Genomic DNA, 11782 nt, shown 5'->3' with positions numbered 1-11782 from the left:
ACTTTCTGGCACGTTTGACCAATTGATGACGTCAGGTATCTGTAAAGGTACGTGTCAATAATGTTTCGCGAGTTTACGTTCGGCAGTGATTGGTCATTATTGATCATGAATAAGGCGACAGCGGTCGTTGAAAATTTGATCCGTGTATACCTTAGTGGTGAAAGAAAGTTTAGCATTGTACTATGATTACTACCGACACAGATGAGCTTCCATGATTTTGAGACAAACATCAGTTCGTGTTTCTTTTTTTTACTTATTTCTGTGTTCATCAGCCAGGGTGGCTCACTCAGTGCCTGGTTCCTCCTATCCAATAATTATAAAGCCATGATAACACATTGCATTGTATGAGCAAAACATATAACGTTGCTTGTACAAGTGCACCCACCAAATTGACAAGGATGTTTTCTAAGCATAATGTAATTAGACGTGAAAGTTGATCCAGCTTGTCTGTTTCCTGTCATATATTCATTGAGCTATTCAGGAGAGTCTACTTCTCAGGCAGGATCATCAGCCACACTTTTGCTCATCAACTCATCAGTGCGATCCACATAGTCAAGTCAATTTTTATTGCACAACAATAACAACAAGCAAAATGTAAGGCAAAATACTACTGTCTACTTACATAGATCTAGTACAAACTAGAGGCAGGTTCTAGGCCATACAATGTTCTAGTACAAACAGAAATGACCTAGGCTATACAATGTGAATATGCAGACCAAATAAATCCACAGGATTTATTGCTTTAAAAAACATACCTCTGTTTTGATCTGTCCGACTGAAATTGTGATGTTTTCACCACAACCCTGCTTATTTGACCCAATAGTGATGTTATAGGTGTCCACGTCGCCTTCTGAGGCGCCCCACCGAGCATCAATCGTCGACGAAGTCTTTGCTGGGGTAGTCACCCATGGCGGGGCTGCAGGGACTGGCAGCGAGAAGACGCGAAACACTTAGCTATAATAATTGCTAAAATTGTGGGTCTTCATCATACAAACGTTCTGATCCCATATTAAACATTAACAACCTGTTAAACTAACTACGGAGTACCGCAAGGTATTGTGGAAGAGCGTGCGGTCAGGCTGTAACTGTTATGTGCAACTGAGAAAAAACATGTTCCCGATCGAGAGCGAAAGAATCGTTTCATTTACAGGAAAATTAAAGTAATTTTCAAGTACCCGTTATCGTTGGCTATCCCGGGTTTTTAAAACTTGTTCTACATGCGTTTTTTTTTTTCAAAACGATTTTATGAGCTCTTAACTATATATCCTTGTCTACTGTGTGCAGTTCCTGATCAAAAACGAAATAATCGTTTTATTACCGTTTTATTTACAGGAAAACTGAAGTCGTTTACAGCTACCCTGTATTGTAGGTTTAATATTCCTGTTTGAACTTTATACTATTAAGAAATATAAGGAAAGTCATGTTTTCGGTGCTGCTTCTGTGATGACCAAGTCACTTCAGCAGATAATAGTATAGATTTGTAGGTGGTAGGTAAGGGAGATTCATAGATCGTCAGCACTCAAAAAAGTACAGCATTTTTAACAATTTCGACACGAATGCGTGAGCATAGCAAGCAGTAGTTGTCTACAAAAGCCGTCATTTAGAAGTGTCCATATAAGGCCTTTCCACCGGCTTGTGCGCAGAGGAAGCCAATTAATGCGCTGCCAATAGCAATAGTAAATGAAGTTCCGTCAGAGGAGAAAAGGACGTCCTTCTATACCATAGCTATGCACTTATTGCTTTGCTTATAACGCGTTACTATCGAGAATTGGGAATGTATCGGATGATTTTTGGTGATGGTTGTTCTCACTCACCCACTCTCCCTGTTGATGAAACTGGTTCACTGGACACAAAATGGGCCACACTGAACACAGTTATGTTGTAAAGCCTTCCGGGGACCAGATTCCTACAGAAGCAGTCGAAAGAAAGATACATGTTTTTCAACCATTAATTGTGGTTATGATATTACTTTCCCAATCTTCACGTACTCACTTTGTTGGTTATTAAAAAGTGGGATCATTCGTCTTCCACTGTCTCGGAAAAAGAAGTCAAACCCAAATAAGATTTAGTGTTAGTATTTAGACTAGAAAAGTCACATGCTATATTGTTATCAATTGTCTGTCCGTCCTTTCATGTTACATGTACTTGCAATTAGCCTACGGGCAAGAACTTGCAATAAACTTATTATTATTATGTATTAAAGTTTTAATTACCATAAGGATTAGAATAGACATAGAAAGTATACAATGTATCTAGCAAATTGTTCTTACATAATAGATCAGAGCAATTACATATTTTGGGTTTCACAATCTGCGTATGAAACCATTGACTTTAACGCAGAACGTTACATACACCTTACTTCATATGGTCATATTTTTCCCAACTGTATGGTTATCATGTACGATAAGATCACGTCTAAGTCATAGCGCTGCTTCAACATTTACATTTTCCACAGTATTGCTTGTGATGACATATATTTGGATGATATTTGAGATACATCGTACCATTTCCACGTGCCAAAGATTAGTTTCATTCATATTTTCTGTATCTTGATATTCCCAATACTTTAAAGGAGCGGATAACTGATGGTCTGATGTCACTTATACATGTCATTGATCAAATAACAAAAAGACGCAGACTTACCGGAACGTGAAGGAAGTCAAAGTGGTGGTGTTCCTGGTTTGCTCCACTCCATCGGCTGCAGCAGCTAGTGTTAGTGAATATCTGTTGACATTACCACTTGGAGCGGCCCACGTGACCTGTAGGCTTCCGTGCTGAGACAAAATCTGTAGATCTTTAGGTTTCCCGGGCGCTGTAGTCAGAACATACATACATGTAGCTAGCTTTCAAACCATTACTAGATTTCCTTCTTTTGTCAGGACGTTGCCATATAAGCCTATGAGGTAAGATTCTGGTCTTCTTGCATACTAAACAATGTAATGATTTCAGACTGGATTCTGTGTACCTTATCCATGTCAGGGGGATCTCAACATGATTAGATTTGTGTGGACTAGTAGATGACGCTCATTTTAATTTAATCACATTTGGTTTTGTTTATTTACTGTATATCAATTGCATAAATTTTCTTGCTTGTATTTAATTCAATTTGATTGTATTGAATGTAAATGGACTCCAGGAAGAATTGTGCAATATTTGCTATAATTGAACTCATATGGAGATCTCAATGAAATAAGCAAACAAACACATAATTGAAGTAAGCACTTACCTGTGGCTATGGATGCATTAGCTTGAGCATGATGCAACTTGCTCCTGGACCAGGTGGTGATGAGAACAGTGTATTTTCGGCCACTGGTCAGCCCTTCAAACTGGGCATTGACTGCATCAGGCTCAACTACAATCTGTTATGCAAACAAGGCAGTTCAGATAAGTAATACTTTTTTATTGGTCTTTTTGTATTGGCCAGAAATTACCCGCAATGACGGTCTTTCTAGCGCTGAACTGATGCAGGGTTTACAGGTTTTACATAATGAACAGCATGCATATACATATTTTGTCCACACTTGCATTTTGTGGAACTGTCGCAAGGGTCTGGGCGGCTGCCTTTCGGCGCCACCAGGTAACCTCAATACGACATTCCCCAACCGAAGTGAGGTACCCATCTACACCTGGGTAGATTGAGGAAAGTCGTGTTAAGTGCCTTTCCCAAGAGCATAAAATCGGTGGCAGGACAGGATTCGAACCCGGGACCTCTTGGTTCTGAGCCGAACGCTCTGCCATTGCGCCACACGACTCCACACATATGATCTTTAAAACACATACATGGTGACATGTCTACCTTAGCTTGCCCCCCAATGATCTGGAGGTCTATATAGGTAGGTACATGGTGTAGGTACATCAGCCTCAACTGAAACAATGATACAGAAAATGGAAATGACTAGACGTACAGGAAAAATATGCATGGTTGTGAACAGGTAGAGATAGATAGGTATGAACATTAGGTAAGCTTGGGACCGTAGACAGCGTAAAGAGACATTAGGATATTAGTTACACTAATGATGCCTTTGGCCTATTGTGCAAATACTATCATGATAATTGTGACCGTGAATACTACTGAAACCGTACACATACCATGTTGTTATTTGCTTCTGCCGGACTGATTTCCAGCGATGTAGAGTTCCTAACTCCTGTCGGTGCCCAGGTCACGATAATGGTATCAGCTGAGGATACCAGAGACACATCCATTGGAGGCGTCGGCACTGAAAGAGAAGACAATTGACCTTATTGTAGAAAGGAAATATGTTGCAAATATTTCCAAGTTATAATTATGCCTCAAGGTTTTCCGTCACAGAGAATCAACCTGGAAATGTTAAGCTAAAAATTCAAAATCCTCCCACACCATAATTCCTCGCACATCAATTCTTGGCATATCGGCATTTTGTATTCACAACACAGCTTTCACAAAAATAAGATACAAGTTGAAAGTAAAAAACAGAAGTTCGTCTGTTTCTTCCAGTAATGGTTCTGGAAAAATACAATTCTTAGAATATTTTAAGACAATGATCAGCGCGCATCTAAAAGTATATGGATCTGGAAGGCGCTCATTGTTGATACACACGAGGGTGGTACAAAAACAAAAGCAGTTTTTTAATCAAAGCAGGTTCATTTTTGTACAAAATTAGTTGAAATTTGGCACAAATATAAAAAACATCTCTTCTTGAGACTCAAGTATGTCACTGTATTTTTCACATTTTTATCAGCAACTGAGTTGACTTCAAGTTAACCACACCCTTGGAATCGTCAGTGGCGTTTGTTTTTGTACCACCCTCGTAGGGGACTTTAATCCTTACGGGCTTCTACAGTGATGTTCGCCCCTGTGCTGAAGACTGCCTCTCCATTGATAGTCACTTTGGAGTACAAAACGCCTCTGTATCGTTCACCAGGCTGGAGGCCGTCCATGACATGATTTAAACCTGACAAGAAAGGCAAAGGCAAACCGTGCAATATACATACAAATTCTACTTTCTAAATTGGTAAGTTGTTACATTATGCATATATGATACAAGTTGAGTACAGTTGTGGGTGACAAGTACTAGAGGCTATACGGCTTGAACAATACATGTAAGGGTGGATTTTCTATGAGGTCTTAGTCTTAGCCTTAATCATACTTCATTATCGATTTTCTACAGTTGCTTTATTACCTTCTATATCTAAATAAAAATAGACGTTGAATTTTCAGCAGCGTTTGTGTGTGTGTGGGGGGGGGGGTGTCTGTATATCTGTCTGTCGTTTGGTCAACAAGAATGTTGGTCAACTGAAGAAAGGCTGAAGCTTGCAACATGATTTGGTGGCACAAAACGGCCGTTCTGTCTCGATCTATTTTGCTTAGACAAGTTCATATCTTTAGAACTTCTTTCAAGCTAAGAATTGACAGCTGTAAAGGTAAAAGTAAAAAAAAGTCATTGGCGGCAAGATGATTTTGAATAATGTTCCCCCCCCCCCCCCTCACATACACAGAAACAAGCGCCACCGTTCTGAACACCACGAGTGGCCCTTTAGATTTGCAATGTTCTTCAATCAACAGGACTAGAGAAAAAAATAAACAAGTATGGCATAAGTGACAAAGGTATTCAATAAAATATCGGCTTGTTGCAGGAAGAAATGATTTTTTGCCAGATTGGTGTCAATTGACTCTTACCTCAAAGGTATCGTACTTAGGTAAACTAGCGTTGCTATACTCGTGGCCTTGTTGGCACTTGATGCAGTATTTGGGTTGGATTACTACTGCCTCTTTCCGGCCAGAGACTGAACTGCTAGGATGCTAAATTTGTGGGGGTCATATCCGATACATTGCAAAGGGTGTGTTTGTGTGTGTGTGTGTGCGTGTGTGTGTGTGTGTGTGTGTGTGTGTGTGTATGTGTGTGTGCGTGTACTGCTGCAATGGCAGCTTTTCAAAGCTCTTGTACCTCAATACAACAGAAATGTAAATGTTACCTGTGATCTTGGTGATTTTGCCATTAGGTCGTTTGAAGTGATACATCTCCACGTTACAGCAAGCTCGTTCCCAGGTTATAGTGACGCTGTTCTCTGTCACGTTCGTCGTTGTCACATTGGTTGGATTAGTTGGATCTTTAAAGTGCAAACGCAAAAATAACGTTTATGTAAGAAGATGTAGCTACCAGCTCTGTCATAAACCTATTTTAATTAAGAAAGGGCTTTGATATATCAGATACACAATGGCAAAATGAGTGATAAACAATGCGCTTATGGTATCCTGCTGACTGAGCACACTTCAATTCTTGAAGTGAAGATAGATAGAAAAATATACTCAAATATTACATTTACCCAATGTACAGCAATATATATTGTATGTTGAAATAACTCATACCGATTGTAACTGAAGTCCAAACTTATTTCTAGGACATCAGTATGCTGACAAAATTCATCATGTTCCACGGACGGCAAGTTCATAATGTATCCATTAATAATCCAATTTTGATGACCTATACATTATGAATAAATAAATGTACATAAGACTATATGTAGATATATAGATACTTAGATACTCGCAGAAGGTATAAATGAATGCTTTTTTATTACTTACATGTGACTGCTGATATCTGGACTGCTGAGCTTCTGTTTCCGTTACGTGTGCTGGCAACCTCGAACGTGTACGGATACCCAGGGGTCAGGGAACACTGCTCGTGGGTCGTCACATCGCCAGCAATGTTCTAGATAAGAGCAAGGTATTCGATTATTTTTTACACGTCCGAATTGATGTTGATGATGATTTTCTTATACTTTGTAATCATACAGCCTACCAACGAACGTGAGGTATCAGGATTTTAACATTTTGTCACGGCAAACCTATTTGACACATTTTTACTCTTTTTTTTCAATTTTCATAATCATGTATGGTCAGTATAGATTGAAAGTTAATTCTATTGACTTTCCAAGCACTTTGTTTTATCATTTTGTGCATCAAAAATGCATTCGGGTTGTAATTAGATCTACGTTGTGTGATTGAAAAGACGGCTTTCTGATGTCTCACCTGGCGTGCTACCACCATATTCGCTGTGTAGACTACGACCTGGTAGCCGTCGACCTGAGAGGCAAGGGCTGTCCAGGAGATGCCGATACAAGTCTCGCTTACCGTGTCCACAGTCAGGTCCGTAACTGCTTCAGCTAACAATAAGAACATTGTGTATGTAACTGTTATACATGTCTTGCACCTGCAGATATTTCGTAAGGACGGAAACAAACGGCCCGTCATGCAAAATATAACAAGATGACGAAATTGCATCAGGCGAAATAAATCAAGTACAAGTGGTGCCAACGGTGATAAAAAGTAAATAAATGTTAATGGTGGGCAAGAAGTGGAACATGTTAGTAAGTGGTCAATGGCAAATGGTTAGTGCGATGGATCACGTCATGAATTGATAAAAGCAAAAGTCTAGTTTTTACCAGATATGATTTAGAAGTTAAGGGCAACACGTCGTCCGAATGTGTGGGGTAGTAGCAACATTAAATCTTAAAGCAATAACATGAATCTAAGCGACATCCTGCCCCTTGTTCGTTAAAATGTACAAAAGATTTCTGCTGTTAGCGTGATAGGACTCTATCTTTGGGTACAGCTAGTTTGGAGTGAGTGCTTATTTGGAGAAAAGTGTGTTTAATCATTGAAATTTGAAATACGGTCCCTTTATTTCGTCTAGCTGACCGAAGCAACCAAAGACAGCTCATGACTTAAAACAATCGATGATGTCCATCGTAACCACATGGCCATTACTAGATCTTCGATGTTGAGGAAAGTCAGGAAACGATCTTCTGACAAACTTGCGACGCAATGAAAAGAATTTGGAACAGCATCGAGCCCACACTTACAAAAAAAAAAAATCCGTGAATATCTTCGACATCTGATTAAAGAGTTGGTTGTGATCGTGATGATGATGGTGAAGATGGCGATGGTGATGATTGTGTATGTGGTGATGAGTTACACGACGGTAAGATGGTGGTGCAATCTTACACATTTTACAATTATACGCAACAGATGTGGTTCATCCAGCCTTACTAACCAATGCATGCAATGTCAAGCGATGCATGAAATCAATACTACGAGCAGGAAACTCGGTCAATTTCTTTTATGAGCAATTATACGCAAAAGATGTGGTTCATCCAGCCTTACTAACCAATGCATGCAATGTCAAGCGATGTATAAAATCAATACTACGAGCAGGAAACTCGGTCAATTTCTTTTATGAACATTGTGTAGACATTTGACTTGTTTACTTGTCAGGGATTGACGGGCAACATACCACATCTTTGGACCACACACGCTTCGAATCTCACGTCAGGGTCTAAAGTGTAACACCAAAGGTAAGACCACCCGTCTGGGTTCCTACAGTAGTTCTCTACGAGTCCAGCGTGCGGATAGTTGGATGGTGTACGGCTATGGGAGTGTGGTGTCTGGGAGTCCCAACGCTGACACACGCGCCCTGATGTTGTAAAATAAGCTTGACCACGGTCACTGCTCCCGATACCCTTGTAGCATTCACCGTAAGCTGGGGATATCAAGTAAAGGTTTTGTGGAATATTTTATAACTTGAAAATTTTCGACGTTATTTTCAAACTTTCAAGATGATGAAGGGTCATAATTTTGTAAATATACTACAGTTTTATGGTGTGACATCTGCGTCTGTTATGAAGCACCATGCATGGTCTTGGTGCTTCATCCGGGTTCCTGCCGAAGTTCTCGCACAATCTTGCACGAGGAGACATAGTTCTGCTGTTGTGGAACCTGACTGTCCCACCAAAATGTATACATAGGGTAAATAAAAATTACAAGTGACCATTTATTGTACTTTTCTGCATTGATGTCTGGAGATGCTATTTGGGGATGGGGTTTTGGGTGTTGAGGTCCCTTCACCATGTCCTAAAGGTGGTTGTGACAGACAGAAAATTAGGTGTAAACATAGTAAGAAAACGCCCAGATCCAATATATGATCATCGTCGAAAGGAGAGGCGCTTAATATTTTGATGTAAAACAGGAGAACTGACCCACAATAGTAACTAGAACACAACCATTGATTTCTGAAAAGCAACATGATAATTTCTCCACAAGTGGATTCCGGATGAATACAGACTTAAGATCTTGATAACTTGGTTCATATCCTAGAATATGCACGTTAACTAGTCCTTTACAGAAAATAGTTTAAAAGGCTTACCCAATACTTGACAGATGAATCCCACGTTAAACGTGCATGGTACATCACACCAATATCCGGAACAAAAGACTACACAAGCTTCATTGTTCCAACCATTTGGTTCACCTGATGCCCAGTTGCTGAAGCCGACCAAATCACTTCCGTCGTTCCATCTGTACGCGTTTTCGTCGTCGACAAATGTCAATCCAAAGAAGTAAAACGAAACGGTCGGATACTCTTTAGACGCTTGGTCTGTTAGGTAGGCGAGTAGCTGGTTGGTTGCTTGGTCTTTGGGCATCGCCAGGTGGCCGCCCTCGTTGGCGCAGTGGGTCTGTGCGTCAGTGTATGTTTCAGTTCCCTCGGTAAATACCTTGTAACAGGCCTCAGCAAGCGATGTATAGCCATCTGGGCAATACAAACCTGTATGCAGATGCAGATAAAGAAGATGCAAGTTGCCACTGTGTCGGTGAAAGAAGTATTATATATTCCCTTAATAGGTGAAACGACTGTTGACACTGCAAAAGCTTCATATTTACTTTTACTTACATTGTAGTAATAGACAGTGACACACAATCACCACGCCACAACAACCACGTCGATGGAAGCTTCCGTTCCAAATCAGCCAGATCATATGGCTGATAAACCTATAGTAAGTTACTTTTATTGTAGCGAAAGCATATTTACGAGATTCTTTGATATTGCAGTTTCGTAAATATAAGGAACGGCTCATGAAGTACACTAAATATGCATAGACAGGTAGGGAAAAAATCAATCCAACTTGTGCTTTCCAGTGCAGGTCGAGAAGTGGTAAAAACAATCTTTATTGTGCAAGTTCAGAAATCACAGTACAGATGAGGGAGTTGGTGTTTGTGGTTGAAGGATAACACATTAGATTAAACATTAAGTGGGAAAACAGTAGAATGAAAATCATGACAGAAATAAATCCACACCATTGTCTTGAGAAAACATTTTGTTGCTTTTCTTGATGTCTTGTTAATGTCATAATCATCATCATATAACATGTTAATGTTATTTAGACACAAATTTGACAGGCGTAATACAAAGCATACCTTTTTCACAGATGGTACCAAGCAGGCGAGTACAGGACTTATCTGCCCACCGATTGGGTCTAGTTGATGCTGCGCCTCTCTTGATACGAACACAGTCTGCGTCGTTTCCAGACATATCGCCTTGCGCAAAGTCGTCGAAACTGCCCAATACTTCCCCATCCTCCCACACGAAGGTTCCCTCTTCTTCCATATCGTTCAGTCCGATCCAGGCGCCAATGTGACTGTTGACACTGTTACGCAGTTGGACAACGAAGTCGTTGGTTGCCTTGTCTTTTGGGAGACCTAGATGGGAGTAGTTGCTTAGGCATATAGCTCTTGCATCTGCGTAAGATACTTCAACGTCGAAAGCACGAAAGCACCTGGAACCGTGGCTGAACCAGTTTGGTTCGCAGGTGCCTTGACTCACTGTTGGGGGGAAGGAGGTGGTGATACGGTCATTCTACTTTCAACAACAACAACCAAAAACAACGACAACAACAACAACAAGAGTTCAACGACCCTATACCCGAAGTTAACCTTTACGAATTATGCATTGTTAAGGTTTTTCATTGGTTATACAAATTATGTCCTCTTTTTCTGGACCATATCAGATGATGATCTTGTTTACCCAGATAACACATGTGCAAGTTGGTCAGTCCTATCTTAGCAAAGATTCCGGTATTTCTTATCAATTATGCAAATAAGGTCTGGTTTGCACTAGTTAATGTTTGATGATGTTCACCTGCAACTAACTTTCGAATGCCGCTGGTATAAAATTACCGTCATTCACCACTAAATTTTATGTAATTAGGCAAATTATGTCCCAACTTGCATGTTTCTATTTATTTCAATGTCAGCACGAAACGAGGCTCACTTTTGCATGGAGGACAATTTTTCAGGGGGGGGGGCAATATTTCATGGGGGACAATTTTTTATGGGGGACAATTTTTCATGGGGACTATTTTTCATGAGGGACATATTTAAATGGTGAAACACTTTTACTTATGGGACACTTGCGTCGCGGAAGACTTTTACTTGAGGGACAGTTTCTAATTGGGAATACTTTTGTATGTGCCGGGGACAATTTTCATGATCTGGTGACCTAAAAATTCAAACACCAGTCACAACGCAACATGTCTTGTTGTTGTCCTTGGATACAGAATTTACATGAATAGCACACTGAAGGGAATTTCAAGTTTTACTTATCAATTATGTAAATTAGGTCCTGAATTGCATAAAATGCATCTCATCAGGTAAGGTACCTACCTGCCCAAAACAATGAAAATCCACCAAACCCTGTTTGAGATATCCTTCTCCAAAGTTTAAAACAAAAAGGTCCGCTTCAGTTTCAAACATGACACTAGAAGGCTCAGACTTACATGTACATCACTTCATTCCTATCCCAAGAGCTATCCAGTTTTAAAACAACTACAACCATCGTACATCCAGAAAACTACGTCTCAAAATTCGTAATTTTGCTGCAGAACCTTGGGAGCCACTATAGGAGGTCCATCATCCTGTCAAGTTATGCTGCTAGTATTAACAAATATACAAACATACACACAATACCTA

Source organism: Branchiostoma lanceolatum, chromosome 17, assembly GCF_035083965.1.
Source record: "Branchiostoma lanceolatum isolate klBraLanc5 chromosome 17, klBraLanc5.hap2, whole genome shotgun sequence".
NCBI classification, from domain to species: Eukaryota; Metazoa; Chordata; class Leptocardii; order Amphioxiformes; family Branchiostomatidae; genus Branchiostoma; species Branchiostoma lanceolatum.
The sequence above is the reverse complement of the archived record's forward strand: the minus strand, read 5'-3'. Positions refer to the sequence as shown.